Source organism: Pinus tabuliformis, chromosome J (assembly GCF_031772625.1).
Source record: "Pinus tabuliformis cultivar Carrire ecotype Pingquan chromosome J, CPIR1, whole genome shotgun sequence".
NCBI lineage: Eukaryota > Viridiplantae > Streptophyta > Pinopsida > Pinales > Pinaceae > Pinus > Pinus tabuliformis.
Genome location: NC_142295.1, coordinates 394088927 through 394112928, shown reverse-complemented (window position 1 = coordinate 394112928; position 24002 = coordinate 394088927). Strand labels below are relative to the sequence as shown.

Genomic DNA, 24002 nt, shown 5'->3' with positions numbered 1-24002 from the left:
TTAAGCGAGCCTCTTTACTAGTTCCTTGGCCAAAAGTTTTTCCTCGGCCTTTGTTTTTGCCTGAGATTTGGTTCCCGTAATTCCACCACCCCATTGTGACTGATACTCATCAAACTTGTCATTGTAGTTAGCCTGCAAGAAGAGCTAATTTATCATTTTGATTTTATGTGGCATTGTTTGATGAGTAAAACATAGTGACTTATAATAAATTATGTGCACCTTTATTTCCTGAACAATATTGCTAAATTCCTTCTTGTCCTCATTCTTCACATAAGTCAAGCACAAGGTTGTTTTTTCTTTTGTGCACAATCTGCAAAAAAAAAATTGCTTAGTGTAGAAGTTCTACATATCAATTTTCCATGAGAAGTAATCACATATTACTTACAATAAAAAATTGCATAGTGCAGAAGGCATATTAGTTTCCCATGAAAATTAATCACATATTAGTTACAATTCAAGATTATGTGAACTCTGTCATGCTAAAAAACAGTTAATAAAGGTTATAAATGTGCATACCCCTCAAGGAGATGTTTGCCCTTGGTAATTGCATATGGGATGTTTATTTTTCTACAAAGTGAAGGAAGCCATACTACCAACTCAAATGGATCAATATCATGTGCAATGACTACCAATTTAGCTTTAATCTGCATGCATACAAATATTCCTTATCATGACTGAGAAGAAGAAATAAGTTGTTGGAGGAATACATAACAATACCCCAAAAACAAAGAGCTCTGTTAAAATGCATATTAGAGAAACAATTACAATTACAATTGTAATACTTGCTCAATTAGGTAGGTTACTTGATTAATTACATATTTCATAACAATAGGTTTCTTCACTTCAACATGTAGAATTTCTCACTTTTGATCACATTATAATGCAATATACTAAAGCAAAGTACTTGATCTACTTCTACAAACAAACTTGCGAAAGCTTAATCGATTTTGAGCAAGATCAAATAGAACACATATAACAGAGAATGAGAAATCAATGACACAAGAACACAGAAGAATACTATGGGGAAAGCCTCAGCTAAAAACCCCGCTATGTGTAATATCATACAAGTGGAAATATCTCTGTATTACACAAAGCTTTATTTCACACACTATCCAGCTCTCAGTACAATCCGTTAATGCTGCTCATAGACAGAACAGACACAACATATGCCATCCTTTAGTCCTCCAAGCCTCCTATTTCCTTGCATAGTTTCTCCTAGGTCCTCTGGTTGCCACTTGTGTGAATTCACGTTTCACACAACTCACCAAACTCATAAATAACTGCGCAATCCTTAAGGAATGCATTCCTTCTGCATGCAAGAGATATCCTCAAGGGAATATTCTTGCAACTGATAGTACAATGTCCCATCCTCTAATCTCAACTGGGTCTCTGACTGAACTGACATGCATGAGTTATTTATGGGAGAAATTCAGTTATCTGAAGTACACTAATTACATGCATGCATGCATTAACTAACTGAACTCACAATTAGTTCCAAAAACTGTTGGAACTAATCTAACTGGACTTAACTCAGTTAACTGAGCTAACTAATTACAACTCAAAGTACAACTCATCCTAATCTCCTTCATTAAGGGATAACTTCCTCAATCAAAGGGATAATTGTTGCATGTCTTCACACAGATTTCATGTTTGATTTTCTCCAACTAATTAACTCAAGATGAATTAATTAATTATTTTTCAAACAGCTGCTAAGATCAAATTCGAATTTTAATTCTCAATTTTAGTTCAAGGACTAACTAAAATTGGAATGTATCCCGAAATTCTATTTATAGCATTTCTATATTTAACATTTCTTGTTTCTATTTCCAACACTGCCTCTCAACAAGAAATGGATTATCTGTCACCCCGATCCTATATCTATGGAACTCGAATTTGCATTTTGACAATGCCTTAGTCAAATTATCTGCATCCTGCTCCTCGGTCGAAACATATAGCAACAACATGATCGTCTTCACCACACAGTCTCGAAGATGATGATGTTGGATATTGATGTGCTTGGACCTGTCATGAAATGCTGGATTCTTAGAGAGTTTGATACACCTATGATTATCGCAATAGATCACAATTGGATCCATCCTCTGATCAAACAATCCAACTAGAATTTTCCACATCCAAATAACCTCACATGCTGCTTGACTGGTAGCCATGTATTTAGCCTCTACTGAGATAAGTGCAACTGACCTTTGTTTCCTGCTATACAAAGAAATTGAATTTGAACCAAGGTTGAAAATTCCTCCTGAAGTGCTCTTTTGATCTGATGGACTCCTCACCCAATCTACATTTGTGAAGCCCTGAAGCTTCACTCCCTTTGTCCATTTGTACCATAATCCATACTGAGATGTGCCTCTGAGGTATCTCAGCACATGCTTCGCTGCCTTCCAAAATAACTTATTAGGTTGAACCATATCTTGACTCAGTTAGTTCACGGCAAAGCACAAATCTGGTCATGTGTTTATTAAATACATCAATGAACCCACAAGTTGCTGATAAATAGTAGCAGTTACTACCTCACCTGAAGTGGCATCCTCCTTCCACCAGTTACTTGCCAGAGGAGTCTACATGGGCTTGCACTTCTCCATGTGGAATCTCCTGAGTATCTCATTGGCATACTTTCCTTGAGACACAAACACTTCCCCATCCTTCTGCCACACTTCCATGCCTAGAAAGTATTGCATAAGACCCATGTCTTTCATCTCGAACTCTCTTGCAAGGTCCTCCTTACAAGACTTGATCAACTGATCATCACCTGTCAATATCAGATCATAAACATAAAGAACAATGATCAATGGCTTACCTTCTACTAGGATGTGGTATAGGTTCACATCTGCTTCACTCTTTATGAAGCCCAACCCGGTGAAATAGTTGTCGACTCTGGTGTACCAAGCACGAGGTGCTTGCTTCAGCCTGTACAAAGCTCTCTTGAGTCGACACACATGCGACTCACAATCGAAGGTCTCAGAACCTTTCGGTTGCTCTATGTACACCTCTTCCTCAATCTTACGATTGAGGAGCGTTGTCTTCACATCCATCTCATGGATCTTCCAACCCATCTGTGCTAATAGTGCCAACATCGATCTGATAGATGAGTACCTTGCTACAAGAGCAAAAGTCTCATCATAGTCGATCCCTCGACCTATGAGAAACCATGGGCAACAAACCTTGCCTTATGTTTCTCAACACTACCATCAGTTGCTTGCTTTACCTTGTAAAGCCATTGGGAACTCACCATTCACTTGTCCTCCAGTCTTGGAACAACATCCCAAAAACTATTCCAAACTATGGTGACATACTCCTCCACCATAGCATCAATCCAGATTGTTTGCTACACTGGTTCCTCGAAGGAAGATGATTCAGTCTATATACATTCCCCAACCAGGGCCATGTAACCAGTGTACCACTCGGGTGACCTCCTCTGTCTACGTTGAGAAGATGGCTGTCCCACATTCTCTCTCACAGCCATCATCAATCTTTCAACTTCCCTTGAGTGTTTCCACCCATCTCTGGAAGACTCTGCATGAGTGGATGTCTCCACTCCTAGATCCTCTACATGTAGCTACTCCATATCAGTCCGAGGCTCCTCCTCCTTAGGAACCAAAAGTTCCTCCTCTGCATGCAACTTGAGCTCCCTCTCAAGGGATACTCACATGGCCTTCTGCTCATCTAACTTCAGATCTCTGCATACCACTGTCCTCAAACTGGTAGGCAAGAACACTTGATAATTGTGGGGTGTATCAGTGTACTCCACAAGTATCCCGAACTCAGCTGTTGACTCTAGCTTCTTCCGGGCATCTTAGGTAACATGGAAAAATATCGATGAGCCAAAGATCCCGAAGTGACTCACATCTAGTCTCTTGTCAGAAAAAGCCTCTTATGGTGTCTTCATTCCCAGTATACGATGCGGGCTTCTATTCTACAAGTATCCTACTATATTGCATGTCTCAACCCACAAATGAAGTGGTAGGCCTTGTTCATGCATCATCGCCTGAGCTGCTCCCACAATCGTTATGTTCTTCCTTTTAGTCAGCCCATTCTGCTATGGGTCATGGCATGTCGTCAACTCCCGTTTAATTCCTTCTTCTACACATAAGTCCTTAAACTATTGAGAGACATACTCTCCACCATTGTCACTTCACAAGGCCCTTATTTTCTTTCCAGATTCTTTCTCAACCAAGGATTTGAACTCACAAAACCTTGAGAAGGTTTGATCCTTATTCTGCTTGAAGTAGATCCAACGTCTACGAGAAAAATCATCAATAAAAATAACATAGTACCTTCGTTTAGCAGTGGAGGCTTTCGAGAATGGTCCACACACATATGTATGAACTCACTCCAGTATTGATCCAGCTCGACTATCTCGATCTTGAAAGGATAGATTTTTCATACTTACCCAAGGTAAAACCTTTGCATGTATCCACTTGCTCCAGTTTACCCTTGGGAAGTCCGGTAGAAATCTGTTGCATGATCTTCAAGGCCCCATGGTGCAAGTGGCCCAATCTTCTATGCCATAGCTCACGAATATCTTTGCTTTGCACCAACTCTGCTTTGTAACTCAATGCAACACAATCATCTACCTCCAACTTGTAGAGATTCTTTACTTGAATCCCAATCCTCTTGGTCTGTCCAGTGCCGATGTGATTCAGGAATGCCATTCCTTTACTAAAGACTACATCATAGCCTTTGTCTTTCAACATAGCGATGGATACTAGGTTCTTCTTTAGACCAGGCACATACATTACATTAGTCATGGTGAGAGGAGCTCTATGCTACCTCTGAAACAAAATTGTGCCTTCACCTGAAACATAGTACTTTCCATCATCGCCCATATCTATGCGCATCTAGAGGCCCTTCTCCTCCAAGGTACTTAAAAAACTCTTTTTGTTAGTCATGTGGAATGAGGCTCCACTATCCAGGTACCAAACACATCCCACCATCGATGAAACCATGCATTTGAGGAGGGTGAAATCTAATTTGAACTACGAGGTTAATGCCTCACAATATAATCCTTTCAAGGATCCCTTATTGGATTTCTTTTGTGGACAATTCAAAACATAATGGCGCACCTCATGATAATGAAAGCATCGCACTTTCGATTTGTCAATCTTCTTCCCACAATGGGAATAAATTGATTTGGAATGGGAAGCCTTCCCTTTCCCTTTCCTCGCCTTACTCGCTAAGGCTAGATTTTCTTCATCATCATGTTTTGATGAATAACCATCTCTAGTGCTTCTCCTTATCTCCTCTTGCATTAGATCCGACCACATTTGTTCCCAATCTGGCAGTTTCTCTCTTCCATTTACTGAGTCTTGGTAGCTATGGCAGCTCTTAGGAAGACCGAGGACAGCAAGACTCACCATGTCATCAGTGGCTGTCGTGATTCCTACACTTCCAAGCTCATCCCTATGGGTGGTGAGCTTGTTTAGATATGTAGAGACCGTGTCGCCCTTTTCACACTTGATTTTCCGAAGCTTATCTTTCAGCACTAGCTTCCACTGATCACTGTTGTTCTGATATAGATCCTTCAATGTTTTCCTCATTGAAAACGGTGTTTCCTTCCCACGGAGACTCGATACAATGTGATCTCAATCTCTCTCTAGAAGAATCCTCCTTGCTCTAGCCACACATTCCTTCCATTTTGCCAATTCATGGGCATTAGTTGCTGGTAGCTTGGGGACTTCTTGATTAATGAAGTCCTTCAAACAATTGTCCTCTAATACCACTTCCATGTGATCCTTCCAGGCTATATAATTCGAGCTGCCATCTAGGGCATACTCGAGTCTCAAACTGTTGAATGCCATTGGTGAAATTTGAGTCATGATAAGAATTCAATTTCTATAATTAGGAACTTCAAAGTTTGAACTTCTCCCTTCTTTATATATTGTTCTCTGTTTTGAATGCCTTTGCTCTGAAACCATGTAGAATTTATCATTGTAGTTCACCTGATAATGCAATATACTAAAGCAAAATACTTGATCTACTTCTACAAACAAACTTGCGGAAGCTTAATCGATTTTGAGCAAGATCAAATAGAACACATATAACAGAGAATGAGAAATCAATCACACATGAACACAGAAGAATACTCTAGGGAAAGCCTCAGCTAAAAACCTCGCTATCTGTAATATCATACAAGTGGAAATATCTCCGGATTACACAAAGATTTATCTCACAAGCTATCCAACTCTGAGTACAATCCCTCAGTGCTGATCATAGACATAATAGACACAAGATATGCCTTCCTTCAGTCCTCCAAGCCTCCTATTTCCTTCTGCAGTTTCTCCTGGGTCCTGTGGCTGCCATCTGTGTGAATTCACCTCTCAAACAACTCACCAAACTCAAAAATCACTGCGCAATCCTAAAGGAATGAATTCCTTCTGCATGCAAGAGATATCGTCAAGGGAATATTCCTGCAACTGATAGTACACTGTCCCATCCTTTGATCTCAACTGGGTCTCTGACTAAACTGACATGCATGAGTTATTTATGAGAGAATATTCAGTTATCTGAAGTACACAAGTTACATGCATGCATGCATTAACTAACTAAACTCACAATCAATTCCACAAACCGTTGGAACTAATCTAACTGGACTTAATTCAGTTAACTGAGCTAACTATTTACAGCTCAAAGTACAACTCATCCTGATCTCCTTAATTAAGGGATAACTTCCTCAATCAATGGGATAACTACTGCATGTCTTAACATAGACTTCATGTTTGATTTTCTCCAACCAATTAACTCAAGATGAATTAATTAATTATTTTTCAAACAACTGCTAAGATCAAATTCGAATTTTAATTCTCAATTTTAGTTCAGGTTCTAATTAAAATTGGAATGTATCTCGAAATGCTATTTATAGCAATGCTATTTTTACCATTTCTATATTTAGCATTTTCTGTTGCTATTTTAAACACAACAATTTTCCCTTCTGCATGACACTAGGATTTTTTCATAAGCCTTTCCTTCTCTGCAACTTTATCTTCTGGCCTATATTTTTTAATCATCTTGAAAAGGTTGACAACTACATTAAAACAAAAAGTATAAGTGAAAGGGATCAACCAATACACAATGTAAAAAACAACCACAGACAATAGAAAATAAAAGATACAACTACTCTATCTACTCTAACAATATACATCAGTCCTTTAAAGATCATTTCAAAATAAAAGGAAAAAAAGCATAATTCATTCATAACTAAAATACCAAAAATACTTAAAAGCAGAAAAATTCTACTTCAAGGTGGTCTTGGAAAAAAATAATGTTGCTACACAATGATCTATATTTGAGCACAATGATAAAAAACATGCACAACAACTATTTCTCATATTTGTCAAACATTGGTCAAAAGAAAATTATATGGTAATCATCAATAAAACCATATTCATATGTTACCCAATTAATTCAACAAAATATAGAATTGATTGAGATACTCTACTTAATAAATATGAACTGAAAGGATCTATTTCCAGGTGTTTTAACATTTTTCTTTGCTATTATGAGTATGAAAATATCTTGAAAGCTTACCCTTGAGTCAAACTCTGTTCGGCTTTGTTGATGGGCCACGTTAACATATTCCTAAGTCATATTTTATGAATATGAATCAAGCTCACAAATAGTCAAATTCACCAACAAGTTAGGCTCACATTCCCTCATCATTGAAGCTTTCTAATTATGGCCAAACAACTACAAAAATCAAATTAGTTGTTGTTAATAATTTTTGGTTTTCTTTTAATTCTATAATTCAGTTTTAAAGGATGTTTACACATTAGTTTCTTGTACAATAGTTGTTGTTAGTCAAGTGTTTTTATAGTTTTACAGAGGTGATCGAGTTTGATTTTTTCTAGGGGAAATGACATCATAAAATCAAGCCCATCCACTATGCTCCCTATACTATTATATAGTAGGTTGGTGCGAATGCATGTGATTTAGATTTTCCTTTCTAGCTTGGAAAGATAAAGAATAATGACTTATAATAGCTTATGCACACCTTTATTTCCTTGGCAATATTGCTAAATTCCTTCTTGTCCTCGTTCTTCACAAAATTCAGGCACAAGGTTGTTGTTGTTTTTTGTGCACAATCTGCAACAAAAAAATTCTTAGTGCAAAAGCTCTACATATCAGTTTCCCATGAGAAGTAATCACATATTACTTACAATTTAACAAAAATAGTTAACAAAGATTATAAATATACATACCCCTCCAAGACATATTTGGCCTTAACAATTGCATATGGGATGTTTATTTTTCTACAAAGTGCAAGAAGCCATACTACCAACTCAATTGGATCAACATCATGTGAAATGACTACTAATTCAACTTTACTCTGCACACACACAAATATTCCTTATCATGACTGAGAAGAAGAAATAATTTGTTGGAGGATTACATAGGAATACCCCAAAAAGAAAGAGCTATGTTAAATCTTATAAAAATAATTTGTTGAGGAACATAGGATACAATTGTTTTGAGAATCAATATTCTTATGCATTTTATGTTTAAACATAAAAATCTAGGAGAAAAAAAACACCAAGGTGACTCTAAAACTGAATTTGACTGAATCTTCCAGCTCACATCCAAGGAGCAGAGTTGTTGGAGAAAAAGTGAAGCACAAGGAACTCAACATAAGAAGTTTTGAGTAAATTCCAACAAAGGGCATGACAAGAACAAAAATGAGCATATAATGCATTTAGAAAGGGAGCAACTGGGTAGTCATGCTCAAAAAGGGGAGGATCCATTATATCACCCAGATGAGGTAAACAAAGACACAACTATGTCATTCCAACATAAAGATCCAAATGTCAATTCATGCCAGAAAGAGAAGCTTATGGAGCAAGAAAGATCCAAATGTCGATTCATGCGAGAAAGGGAAGCTTATGCAGCAAGAGGTTTTTCACATCAATAGATTTACTAGGATTTCTAATGCAGATAATTTGGAGAACAATGCAGAAATTTATGAGCAAACACCAGAAAGAAACTACTAGTTTCATTCAAACAATGTGATTTTGGACTCTCAATCCTAAAACAGACAAGTTGGAAATACTTCAGTCTATCAGTAGGGAAATAGTTCACTAGCCTTAAATTTTTTTCCCTATGTCTGTGATAGTTCTCAGAGATATACAAGTGATATAAATAGGTCACAATATAGTCAAAATGATTGCATGAGTGTTGGTCAGATAGTAGGCAAGGGTGATCCTAATCAACTTCACTAGTCTTCCTCACTATGCAATTTCCTATGTAGATAGGGTTCCCTTTTGTAATGAATTTACCGCGTTGACAAGGCATTGACCTTGTTGGACTTGGACCTTGAGAAGATACATACTTTAAGCTCTGAAAAATAGAGCTTTTTCCATCTACAACTGTTGTCGTAAAATCTAATTAATAAGAATTAATATTGCACATTTCAAACAAATTTAGATGCCAGCAATGACAAAAAAGTAGTGCCCATTAATTTGTTTCTTAAAAGAAAAATGCATAAAGCTAAAATCATCGCATTGACTTCCTCCTTGATGTTAGACTTTAAACTAGAGATAATATTTTTGGTGACTTAGGAAGGAAATACCTAGAGAGTTACAACCTCACATCAACCCCCTCCATTTTTTCTAAGCATTGCCCTAGGTATAAAGAGTAAACCTTTCTCCTAACTATGCATACTTTGTTTTGAATCTTTCCTTTTACCATTACTTTAGTAATAATATTGATATAAAGTAAATGATTTTTTTTTAATTTCAACAATTTGACATATACCATGTTTTGATGTTTATTGTAAATTAATGCATAAATATGATTTATTTTTTATAGTTGCACATTGATGAAATCCATCCTTCAATAACTATATTAATTTTTTATTATTATTATAAAATTTCAATGAATGTTGGCTAATAACCGCAAGCCAAACTTCAATCCCCCATAAACTAATCATAAAGAAAAATATTAATCATATTTTAATACTCAGATGAGAGGTTTTTGTGATTCATGATTTAAGAAAAAACTTCTTGAAAAAATCACATTGCATCAGGACAAAATTAATATTTTAATACTTTAATTACATTATAAATTAAAAATACCTTAACTATAAACATAAATCATACTTAAAAAAGACTAAGAAATAGTACTATATGCACATACATATTAATGGTTAGAAATGTATTAAAGTTGTTAAATAAAACTAATCGTTGTAAACCTAAGTAAACTATATGAAAAAATAAAGAACATCCAACATGCACATACATATTAAATTAAAAATGCATTGATATTTTCAAACAAAACACATCTTGCAAATTGAAAATATGTTATGATGGTTCCTATGTTCATAGAGTTAGGCTTATATTTGATGAAAAAGGCCCCATATTTAGATTCATAACTAATTGTTCATGTTGTTATAGTTATAGTTGGCTAGTTAATAATAACAAACATGGAAATAATCTCAGACAATATTACTAATATAGTGGAAAAATGGTTGAAATTACAGAATTAAAGTTTCATTCCATATACAAAGCTCTGGGCTTTCGCTACATGGTAGGAATCAAGCTCGAAGAACGACATTGCATTTTGAATTTTTCTTTGATTTATTAAGTCATCAAATTCGCAATCTGTGTGCATAAGAAAAAAATAGAGATCATGGATTTTGATGAAAGTAATAATTCTTTTTCTGTGGGAGCAGATATAGAGGGAATGATTTGTGCATTATGAAAAACTTTTATGTTCCCACCTGCATATTTGAGTAACGTCAATGGTATCATGTATGCTTCAGTGTTGTCATAAGATTATTATGCAGATTGCCTAGAACAAATTACTTCCTGCAAACATGTGTGATCCACAATGTCCATTCACAGATAAACCTCATCACTTCATGGGTCACTATCATTAACTCTGGGAAAGTCATCGTTGTGCCTACACTGGGCCTAAGAACCTTCTGGTATGACGAATAATTGATTCTCCTTCAAAATAATTACAAAAGATTAAAACAAATAAATAAAATTACAAATATTATAGACCTTCACCAGTGGAAAATATTGACGCAAGTTCCCCCTTTGTTTTTGTAGAGATTTGAATTCTCTGGCAACTCAAAGCTTAAATTAATTATCTATTTGTGTCTAAGGGAGGAAGGCTCCACAAATTTCAGAGGTTTTGTGTTCAATGCTCATTTCGCCATAGGATTTTGACTATGAAAACTTAGACAATGGCATAGAATAATACCTCCAACAATAACCCTCCTTCATTTCTGTAGAGATTTTAATTCTCTAGAAAATCAAAGCTAAAAGGAATTATCTATTTACGTCTGAGGGAGGAAGGGATGTATACATTTTTTCCGTAACTGTTTAGGCTATTGTTTCTAGGAAAACTAGTATTTCTAAGAAATGCTAGCCCTCCAGGTTGTAGCTAACCTAGAAACAACAATCAAAGTAATTCACTATCTTTCCTATGAGTGATAGATAAGAAAGAGATTATGAGGGACCAACCTGTAACTTTCACTTGAATCCTCACTTGATCTCCCTCTCCTTTGACTGATCTCATAACTCCTCCCTGTACTTAACACGCTTGGAGAGTACTTGCATAGCTATAGAAACAAAGACCTGTCAAAGAATAATGATTCATCACAGCATAAACATCATAGAATCAGAATAAACAAATGAATGCATTTACACTTAACATAATCAATTGGGAAAAATCTTGAAGAACTTTATTGATAGCAAGGAGAATTACAACCCATAAGAAGTGTGATCCAGTGCCATCCTCCCAACTTCCAGCCTTCTTCACCTCATGAATCAGCAAGAACATACCAACAATAACACAATGCTCTCTCCTCAATACTGAAACTAGCAATACTTCCTTACAACTCAGAATACTTCAGCCTTATGATCTCTTGGATGAGAGATCCTTTTATAGATGATTGCAGGAGGTTGAGTCATCAATGGGGATGATGAATGCCTTTCTACTTTTAGGAATTGGTTCCATGAAAGAGGGGAATTGTAGGTGGTTTCCTAATTCCCTTAGTCATCCTTTGGCAAATTCAGAGGGGAAAATGGCACAGGAAACATTTCTAGAAGTTTCCATGAGCAACCAAATCTCAAACTCTCCTGAAATTTTGTCCTACCTCACCCGTCGCACCTACTAGAGGGCCAAACTATGATGCATGGCACTTTGACAATGTAGCACCTGCTATGCATAGCACCCTAACACAGGGATTTCAACAATGATTCATTTTAGGCACTTTCTGGATGATTTTGAGATGGAACTTTTGGGGAATGAGGCATTCAGATGACTTAGTTCCTTTAGGGCATAAAACAACTATTTTAGTGGTTGATGAACCCCAATACATAGAAATATAAGTTGGGGTTGATGTGCCCAAATATGTCTATAACATCTATTTTATGTAGTGTCCCTCCATTTTCGCAACTACTAAGTATTTATCAGACAGTGTACAAATTTTCAATTGTCTAACATTTGATTTGATGGTGCAAAAATGTACAAGGTGGCAGTTAGAGGGATTGTTTTCAAAGAGGAATGAATATTGTCTAACATTTGATCTTATGGCGCAAAATAGTATAGGGTGGAAGTTGGGGGGATTGTTTTCAAAGAGGAACGCCTTACTGCATAATTAAATCTAAAAGCAAATAGGTTATAATTAATTTTGAGGTATCTCTAAACCCTCCATCCTCAAGACTACTAGAAATATTCCCATAGATATTTTAATAAATTAAAATTGAGAATAATTTTGTATATACATATGTGAAAATATTATAAAAAACCAGGATAGATGCATCTTAACTAAGGATCCAAGCAAAGAGAGAAATCAAAGTGACTAACAAGGGTACAGGAAAGATAGTGCATGATTCTTTTAATTTTTTTATTATTGAATTTTTTTTGACATGATTGATCCAAAATATAGGTTTAATATTTTACAACCAATTATGTTTTTTAATTTAGATAATTTCTTAAATGCAATACAATGTGATCATATTTAAGAGAGAGAGTGAGATGAATGGGGAATAGAGTGGGGGAGAGAGACATAGAGGTGAGAGAGACATGGAGAGAAAGGAAAGAAGATAGAGAGGAGGGGAGTGAGAGGAGGAGAGGGAGGGATAGAGATATGGATTTGGAGGGGGGAACAGAGGGAGGGAAGAAAAAAGAGATTGAGAGATAGAGGTGGAGAGAGAGAGGGAGTGACAAGGGAGAGATGAAGATGGATGGGGGAGAGAGGAGACAAGGGAAGACAGAGAAAAGGAGAGGATAGTGATAAGGAAATAAGGGGAAGAGAGGGACAGGGAGACATAGATATGGAAGGAGAGAGGGGGGGAGAGAGAGGAGAGAGGGAGGGAGATAGTGATAGAGTTGGAGGGTGGAGAGAGAGTGTGTGTGATGGGCGGGAGGTGGGAGAGAAAGGGAGAGAGAGGAAGAAGGAGAGAGAGGAAGAAAGAGAGAGAGGACTTGAGAGACAAGAGAGAGAAGAGGGGGAAGAGGAATGAAGAGAGAGAGGACATGAGAGAGAAGGGAGAGAGAGGGGGAGAGAGAGATGGAGTTGGAAGGGGAAGAAAGACATAGAGAGAGAAAGATAGATAGGGAGAGGGAGTGACAAGGGAGAGATGGTGAGGGAGAGAGGAGAGCAAGAGGGAAGAGAGAGAGGGAGGGGGAGACATGGGGGGGAGAGAGAGAGGGAGAGAGGAAGAGGGAGGGAGAGTGAGATAGGAAGATATGGAGAGAGAGTGTGTATGTTTTGGGAGTGAGAAAGAGAGAAAAGGGGAGATAGAGATATAGATAGAGGGGGGAGAGAGGGTAGCAAAGAGAGGTAGAGAGAGAGAGAGAGAGAGAGAAAGAGAGAGAGATATATATATAGAGAGAGAGAGAGAGAGCATGTATTTTTGGGGGCTGAGATAGAGAGACAATGGGAGATATAGATGTATATGGATGGGGTAGGGAGGGTAGAAGAGAGAGGGAGGAGAGAATGGGAAGAGATAGAGAGGGAGAGGAAGAGGGAGAGATATAAATATAGATAGATATGGAGAGAGAGTGTGTATGTTTGTGGGATGATATAGAGAGATAAATAAGGAGAGACAGAGGGAGATAGAGATATAGATGGAGGGGGCGAGAGGGAAGAAGAGAGAGACAAAGAGAGGGAGGGAGGAATAGAGTTAGATATGAGAGAGAGAGAGAGAGAGAGAGAGAGAGAGAGAGAGAGAGAGAGAGAGAGAGAGAGATGTGTTTAGGTGGTTGAGATAGAGAGACAAATAAGGTGATATGAAGGGAGGTATATATATAGATGGTACGGGGAGAGAGGGAAGAAGAGAAAGATAAAGAAAGGGAGGGAGAGGGAGAGAGAGAGACGAGGGAGAGAGGGGAGGGAGAGAGAGGAGTGAGGGAGGGAGATAAACACAGAATGGAAGGTGGAGAGAGAGGGAAGAAGAAAGAGAAACACCATAGACAAATACAAACATAGAAGTTAGATTTAGAAAGTCATGAATATTTTGGTTTTTCACTAAAATAGATTTAATTATTTCAGTGTAGTTGTTGATTTCTAATCCTATTTGACCACTTGTAGTAGATGCATTGATTTAAGTTTAGATGTCAATTTTGAATCCTATTTAATACCTTACATTAGATGCATTGATTTCAGTGTAGATGTTGATTTATACTCCTATTTGATTGCTTGCATTGGATGCATTCGTTTATGTGTAGATATTTATTTCTAATCCTATTTGATTGCTTGCACTAGATGCATTGATTTCATTGTAAATGTTGATTTCTAATCCTATTTGATTGTTTGCACTAGATGCATTGATTTTAGTGTAGATGTTGATTTCTGATTTGATGCAACTATATGTATAATGTACATTAATTTCAAAGTAATTAGATTAATAATGTGCATTGATTTTAGTGTAAGAAAATCTCTACCCCCTCCATTTATATCTCTATCTCCCATTGTCTCTCGTTCTTTATCTCTCTATCTCATCCCCCAAACATACACACAGTCTCTCCACATCTATATATCTATCTATTTATCTCTCCCTCCCTTTTCCCCTCCCTCTCTCTTCCCATTCTCTCTCTCTAACACTTCTCTCTCCATATCTATATCTCTTCCTCCCTCCTTATGTTTTCCTCTCTCTTCTTCCCTCACTTCCCCCTTCCATCCATATCTTTATCTCCCCTTGTCTCTCCTTCTCACCCCCAAAACATACACACTCTCTCTCAATATAAGCACATAAAACCTATTCACAACGTGCAATGAATTATGTGTTACACTAACTCAACCATAAATACAATACTTGAATTTTCATCCTAAATAAAATGTTCACTTACTCAAAGTGTTTTCTTCCTGAAATTGTAAACTATTTGTAATTGGATACATTCTTATTATTCTCATTTTCCATCATTCAACATTGTTAATCACTTTGCATTCAAACATGGTAATAGAAAATAACTACCATTGAAAATTATTTGGGGTTCAACACTCCATAAGTCACAATGATTGACTTTGGAGAAAACCACTATTAATATTGGAAAGAAACAAAGACAAGGTATGATGTTTACTATAGTAGATTGAGTTAAATATTTGAATAGTCTATGGTTTCAACTACTCTTTCATATGATCAATATGAGAAAATGGAAAAATTAATAGGCGTGGCAATAAGAACTGTAGAAGAAAATAGTTTCAAATTTATTTGGATAGAATATTGTTTGTAATTGACTACATTCTTATTATTCACATTTTCTATCATTCGACATTGTTACATTGTCACATTGCACTCAAAATTTTTATTTCATCATTTTTTATCATTCAAGTTACTAATAGTTTCTCACATGTCAAAAAACTGAGGTAGCTAAGAAAATTTAAAATTAAATTGACCAAATTAATCTTAGACATATTTAGCATATTTAAAATGATCTAAATAATTAGATGTTCAACAAATTTTTTATGATCGTACACAACTGAATCCAGCCTAGATCCATCTTAAACCTAGATCTATCAAGTATCAAGAGAGATCAAATCTCTTGAGGTGCAAACCTTTCTTGAATTTTTGCACTAAAAATGAGGTTTGCACTTGGAGAAATTTGATCCCTCTTGCGCTTGATAGATCCGAGGTTAAGATGGATCTAGGCTAGTAATAAATAGAGTACAACTTATCACAATCCTTAAATTTGAAAAAATAAACTTTTAAATGTTTGAGTGTCAATTTCAATTGCAAATTTATACTTGCATTTGCACCAAATGTTGTAAAGGAAACGCTCCAAGGCATAAATTGAGGAACAATCATGACATGGGAATGGGAAAATCTAAATGAGATGTAGAGATGTAGCAGAATTGAAATTCTAACGCTGTATAAACAGAAGTTGATTTAGGGTGCTTCACACTATTTTTTTTATTAATTATTGAATTAATATTGCATATAAATCTCATAAAATTCAACCAACTTATAATTTAGGGCTTTGATATATAAGTTTGACATTGGGTCATTAACATGGTGATTCCCTATCGCAACCACTCAACCACTAAACCATAGGCCAATAAACAAAAGACTGCAAAATGTTACGATCATTACCATAGTAAACCCAATGACTCTACACACAAGAATTTATTCTTTACTGGAAGATCATATTGCTTACCCATATCCACAAAAAGAATGTAATGTGAAAAGAAATTTGTAGAATAGAATCTCTGTTATTATAACTTGTAACAATAAACTTTGTATGAATTAACATTATAGGCTTTTAAGAATCCAGTAAAGACCAGTAAAAATAAATCCAACATAACCACCAAGCATTAAAAGATAAAGAGTGTAGATAGATAGACAAAGAAAATTTGTAATCTCTGGCAACTTATAGTCATGTATGATGATTCCTGACAACTTCCTCAAGATTGGATAGTATGACGAAAGGGATTTTAGAAATATAACCTGAAAGCTTAAGACTCAATTTGGACTTTTCCCGAGATGAATGAATCAACTCCATGACAAGATGACAAGTGAACTAATGAAGAAGTAGTATTGTAGTAATTGCGAACTAAGTGTGAATCTGTAACAATAGTTGAAGGTAATATGAAAGGAAAAATCATTGGTAATACAATTGCGAAATAAATGTGAATTTGTAACATTAGTTCAAGTTAATATGAAGGTGATGCACATGAATATCTAGTTCCAGGAAGAGGGGATCCAAAACCCATGTGATTGAGTGCTGCCAAATGAGCTCTACATCTTTGTGGATATCGAACTATGGGATTATTTGACAGGTGTTACATTTTGTAAGTAGTAGTATTCTTTCTCTCAACCGGGCTATTACAAGATTTGCATGGGAAAACTACAGAGGAGAATGTTTCAAACAACTTTGACCACAGAAAAACACACAACAATAGTGAAGACTATAAAATTTGAACATATCCTTACCAGATGAGAGGCCGGAAACACTAGGGGAAACAAATGGGGACCTACAAAAATCCATATGGGGATTTGTAGTTTGTGTGCTTGAACATATCTTTGTAAACTTCTCTAGCTTTGTCAATGGTTGTTGTAGGGTTGCACCTTGTTCAAATCTCTACACAAATAATTTTCTCATAGTTGATTAGGAATTTGATACTAATACATGGTGAGGACCTTAGCTGAGAGGGACTAGGACACTTAATGAATTGAGCTCCAGCTCATGACATGGACCTTAATGGAGTCAAATAATATCTTTCATGTCATTACCTTCCTTAGAAAATCTAAATCAGGTAAGAACATTGAGACAAACCCTCCTATTATGGATATTTGTGTTAATTTGTTCATATATAAAAAAACACACAAGGGTTTGATTACTGGGCTACAGAATGTACATATATTATGCACAATATTACAAATATGACCAAAACCATATTTAAATTCTTTTCAAATGTAAATCTCAATGCATTTGATCTCAGTGAAGGTGGAATTTGATACTAAGATGCTACTAGCATCTTTATTGGGCTCAAGTGTAACCAATTAATCAGGACCATACCTTCCTCAATTGAGCTTGAGCTCATGACAAGAATCTAGAGAAAAGTTAAGAATTTTCAAGACATTGTAGAGCTAGCTTAGGTAAGGCCTTTCCAAACCAACCCTCCTAGCCTGCAAGCTTAGTAGGACACACCAAATCTTAAGTTAAGATGGATCTCTGTGTTAAATTTTGGAATATTTTGGAAATTTACATTTTCAATGCTGAAATTTGATAGTAAAACTAAAAACAATCAAAACCAATAAATCCTTACGACTAAATACACCATTAAATGTTTCTATTTTTATAATTTTATTAGTAATTATACTAATTATATTAATCAATAGTTTATGGTTCTAATAGATAGAAGTTATGCGAAACCGTTTACTTCATCCTGCATTTTTAAATTTTGGAATATCTTAGATTTTTAAATTTTGGAATATTTTGGAAATCTGCATTTGAAATGCTGAAATTTTATTGTAAAACTAAAAAAAATCGAAACCAATAAATCCTTACGACTAAATACACCATTAAATGTACTTTGTTTAGCTTCATTATATTTAATGTTATACAGGTATGCAAATAACGTGATATGAACACACATATTGTAATTTCGACACTGGCACTGGTAGCTAAAACTTCGTATGAATTAACATTACAATGTTTTAAGAAATGAACAAAGACTAGTAAAATTAAATCCAACATAACCACCAATCATTAAGAAATAAAGAGCATAGATAGATAGAAAAAGAAAATTTGTAATCAGTGGTAGCTTGTAGTCATGTATGATGATTCTTGACAACCTACTCAAGATTGTATAGTATGACTAGGGATTTGTGAAATACAACTTGAAGGCTTAGCCTCAATATGGATTCTTCCCGAGCTGAATGAATCAACTCCATGACAAGCTAACAAGTGAACTAATGAAGAAGTAGTAGTACAGTAATTGTGAAATAAGTGTGAATCTTTAACAACAATTGAAGGTAATATGAAGGGCATACTCATTGGTAATACAATTGTTGTGAAATAAGTGTGAATCTACAACAGTAGTTCAACCTAGTATGAAGGAAATGCACATGAATATCTAGTTCCAAGAAGAGGGGATCCAAAACCCATGTGATTGAGTGCTGTCAAATGAGCTCTACATATGCCTCTATGGATTTGCAACTCTGGGATTGTTTGACACAGGTGACCTTTTGTAGGTAGCAATCTTCTTTCTCTCGTCGGGGCTATTACAAGCTTTGCCTGGGAATGCTACAAAGGAGAATGTTTCAAACAAATCTGACCATAGAAAAACACACAACAATAGTTAAGACTATAAAAGTTGAACATATCCTTACTAGATGAGAGGCCGGAAACAACAGGGGAAACATATGGAGACCTTCAAAAAGCCCTATGGGGATTTGTAGTTTATGTGCTTGAACATATCTGTGTAAACTGATTTGTCTTTCTCGATGGTTGTTGTAGGGCTGTGCCTTGATCATATATCTGCCCAAATAATTTTCTCATGATTGATTAGGAATTTGACACTAAGACCAGGTGAGGGAGGACCTTAGCTGAGAGGGACAAGGACACTTAATGAATTAAGCTCCAACTAATGACATGGACCTTAACGGAGTCAAGTAAGATCTTTCATGTCAATACGTCCCTTAGAAAATCTAAATCGGGTAAGAACATTGAGACCAACCCTCCTATTATGGATCTTTGTGTTAATTTGTTCATATACAGAAAACCACACAAGGGTTTGAGTACTGGGCTGCATAATGTATATATATTGTGCATGAGATTACAAAGATGCCCAAAACCATATTTAAAATATTTTAAAATGTGAATCTCAATGCATTTGATCTCAGTGAAGGTGGAATTTGATACTAAGACACTACTGATATCTCTCTTGAGCTCTAGTATAACCAATTAATTAGGACCATGCCTTCTTCGATTGATCTTGAGCTCATGACAAGCATCTTAACTGAGCATAATTAAGATTTTTCAAGACACTATAGAGCTAGCTTAGGTAAGACCTTTCTATACCAACCCTCCTAGCCTGCAAGATTAGCAAGACACATCAAATCTTAAGTTAAGATGGATCTCTGTGTTAATTTGCGTGTACATAAAAAAGTTAAAACCAAATATGGATCTCTGTGTTAATGTCTGTATATATAAAAACCAAAAATGTTCGACTACTTCACTATAGAATGCACACATACTAAGCAAAAGAATGCAGAGATGCCCAAAAACCATATTTAGATAGGCATGAGAAATCACATTTCTTAAAATGACAATCCTTATAGTTTTGTGCCCTGTTCATGAAGAATTTGATACTGTAACTCTACTGGGACCTTCCCTGAGCTGAAGTATAACCAGTTAGTTAGTTAGGACCTTATGATTACTAGGCTGCAAAATGCACATATATTGTGCACAAGACTATAGAGATGACCAAAACCATATTTACATGTACCATGCAAAAGAATACATAGATGCACAAAACCATATTTAAATTTTTTTAATTGTCAATCTGAATGCTTTTTCACTCATCTAAAGAGAAATTTGATACTAGTACCTTAATAGGATGTTTCTTGGGCTCAAGCATAACCAAGTAATCAGGACCAATCAACAACCTTACTCTTACCTTTACTTTATGAGTGAGTTATACCGCATTTACGACATTGGATTGGACGAAGGATGAATTATGGCTTTCACATATTGGCAGTCCCACATCGGTAGAGATGAGAGGGGCAGTACAATGAACATGGATTATGTAGCCATTTTAGCTATGTAGAGATTGATTCTAGATATTTAGATAGATCTATCTATAGGTGTAGAGATTATAGTATCGATCGGTAGAGTATTGAGATAGAGATCAGTATATATCGGTCTAGATAGATATAGAGTATCTTGAATGGGTCAGAGTGAATACGTCTTGGGCCTTCTTTTCTTGGGTGAGTGTCCTGAGCGCTCCCATATTTCGTTCTCAACTCGTTCTCTACACCGTATTCATAAACATTGTTGCCTGCATGCATTCTCCATCTCGAACACTCATCACTATCTGGAATTGAGGGTAGGTCTATATATTTCCTCATGACTTACCAGATCTAGACCTTTAGCCCTGCACACACTTAGTTAGGATGGAATATACTCTAAATTTGGTCCATAACATCATTAGATGATCTGATCCACATGAACCTCCTCCATGTGTCAGAAGACTTAGCTCTTCTTTTCATTGTGCTCTTGAAGACTTCCAATTACCTGTATGCCTTACTAGTCATTTTCAAGCTTAAGCATGAATATCTATCTCAAGGTTTTGCTTGTTGGCCTAGTGTTGGAACAAGAAATGAATACACGATGGCTGAATCCAGCTGGATGGGAGTTACTGCTGGCTGGGAAAACAGGTGGACCATACCTTCTTAAGTTGAGCTTGACCTCATTACAAGCATTTTAACTAAGCTCAATTAAGATTTTTAAAGACATTGTATAACTAGCTTAGTTAAGACCTTACCAGACCAACCCTCCTCGCTTGCAAGTTCAGCAGGACACATCTCAAATCATGAGTTAAGATGGACCTTGTGTTATTATCAATCATGGCCAGTACAAGGAATTACAAATTTTTCCTGGTGTATATGATGAAAAAGTAATTTAGGTTTGTGCATGGGGGGTGCAAGCCTTCAGGACCTCAACCAATTTTAATTGATTCATAGGAAGAGCAGAGAGTGAAGAAAAAGAATAATGATTACTCTTCAAGTTATTTTTGTACGGATTTTAGGAAACAAAACTTATGGAAAGAGGAAACATTTTACTCACTGTAATAAACTCCAAATTAATTTACAAGTTAAAACTCTGAAACAAGAATAGAAGTTGATAGCTAAATCATGTTAAGTTTCATTAAAAAGAAAGAAAGTAGTTCTAGTTCATTGCAGACTTATGAATGTACTATAAATAAAACAAGCAAAAGTCATTTTCTCTTTTACATAATTTCATCATTAAACTACGAGTAGTCAGAAATTATAGTTAGCTAAATTCCATCTAGATGAAAACATTAAGTCGAATAATTGAACAAAAACCCTCGAGAGGGCTTAGTCCTTCCATTATAATTTAGGTAACAAAAAAAAATGGGTTCATTCTTCCCCATGGATTATTACATGCGAATTAAAAGTAGACAATATAACCCTGAGCCATAGAAGCTTCATGGTTGGAACCCATTTGAAAACAGGGAAAAAGACTATAGCTAAGTTTATGTATAGCCGGGCGAAAAAACAAAACAAGCAATAACAGCGAAACTTCGTAAATTATAAAACCTCGGGAAGAGCGAGCTGCATAAATAGTAGAAGTTTGAGAAATTAAGGAAGCCCTTTCCCGTAGTTATTCTTCCCATCTGTAGCAGGACGACGTGAATTTTTAATGCACTGTGTGATTGTAATGACAAGAAGAACAAAGAAAAAAAGACTGAGATGGAGGAAGGTCGTGGCCATTTCCTTCAAAGCCCTCAAGGTTGCAGTACTAGAAACTCAACATGCAAAGAAAAAGAACCCATAATGATTAATGCAGAAGAAAATATTCTTCGAGCTTAGAAAACTCTAATAGCAAGTTTTTTTTCAAAATAGGTTCAGAAACCAACCCGGAGCAACAGGGGTTGGAAATTTGGCAAGTTCTCCTCCTTCACTGGTAAGGTCTGCCGCTCTGCAGTCACTCAGACTGAAAGCAGAAATTACATTGGTTACATTCCTTTAGTTCATAAACCAACTAGGATAAATTGAAACAAATAAAGAAAACCATTACCTGTGGTGTTGAACATAAGAAACCTGAGTAGACTTGAACCACGTCATTCATTCTGGATCATAGAAGGAATCCAAAACTACCCTAATTTTTTTATAATTGAATCTAGTGGACTCCTCATTGTAGGTACTAAACTAAAGACAATGAGGGCTTAAATCTTGGAAAAGAGCTATTTCATAATCATTTAGCAAGCATAAACCCAGAAAGGAACATGGTTTTGTTATAGGAAAGGTTGTCAATTAGCTTGAAGTTCAATGCTCAGAACCATGTTGTAGAGAAATTTGCTCCAACCCTCAGTGGATGCAAATGACCATAATTGAAAATATTCCAAGAAAAGTAGTTATATGCATAAATACCAGAGCAACTTTGTTCATCAAATACAGAAGATGCAACCACTTCTGTATCCTCCATCCCAAAACCAGAAAAAAAATACTTAGAAGAGATATATAAGACCAACCTCATAGCCAAAGAGATTTAAACATCAGAGAATCTGATGAATAGTACACATATAAAGTTCTCTCTCAAATCCTACCATTCCCAACAAAAAATAAAGGGAAAAATTACTTCAATGGGTGTCAAAATTACAACAATCTTTGCCATTAAAAAAACCAGTTAAAATCCATGACAGGCATCATTAGATACGAAGATTGCAGATTAACTCAAATCTAATGAGAGGATTGTTGAACCTTCTTTGAAGAGTTTTGCAGCCTACCGAAGCAAATGAATGCAATAAAAAAACCCAAATCCCCCCCCCCCTATTAAGCATTGCAGAAGTTGCAAAGCATTGTGCATAAGGAAAAAATATTGCATGAATGAAGGATTCGACTTTCCTTACCCTGTAACCTTAAACTGAATTTGAAGCCTGCATCCTCAAACTGAAGTTGAAAGCACCGTCGAAATCATAACACTCCTTGTGGTTTTTCTTGGTCACCAAGACGAAAAAACCATGAAGATAATGTTGTAAAAATGTTGGAGAACGCCCATTTTAACTTAACTATTAAGGTTTTTTTTTTTTCTCTTAACTATTAATCTAAGGGACTTAAAATTTCCAATTGTCTAGTCGAATGGTGCAGATCATTACACAGTGGCAGTTGGGGGAGTTGATTTCAAAGGGGAATGCTTTATGATGTAAATATGTTAATTTCTTTAATAATTTTTTTAAATATAATTAAAATAACCAAATATTTCCATTTTACCAAAAAATATTTTAAATAATTATATTTATAAACTAATTTGAAAAAAAAAGGAAATATATTATGTTATCAATTAATTGTTGT

The 24002-nt window shown here is 35.8% G+C and overlaps 1 pseudogene; it reads right to left on the bottom strand.

Annotated features, from left to right (window-relative positions):
* LOC149227441 (large ribosomal subunit protein eL8y-like) lies at positions 1 to 22775 on the bottom strand (annotated as a pseudogene).
* Positions 22776 to 24002: the final 1227 nt, after the last annotated feature.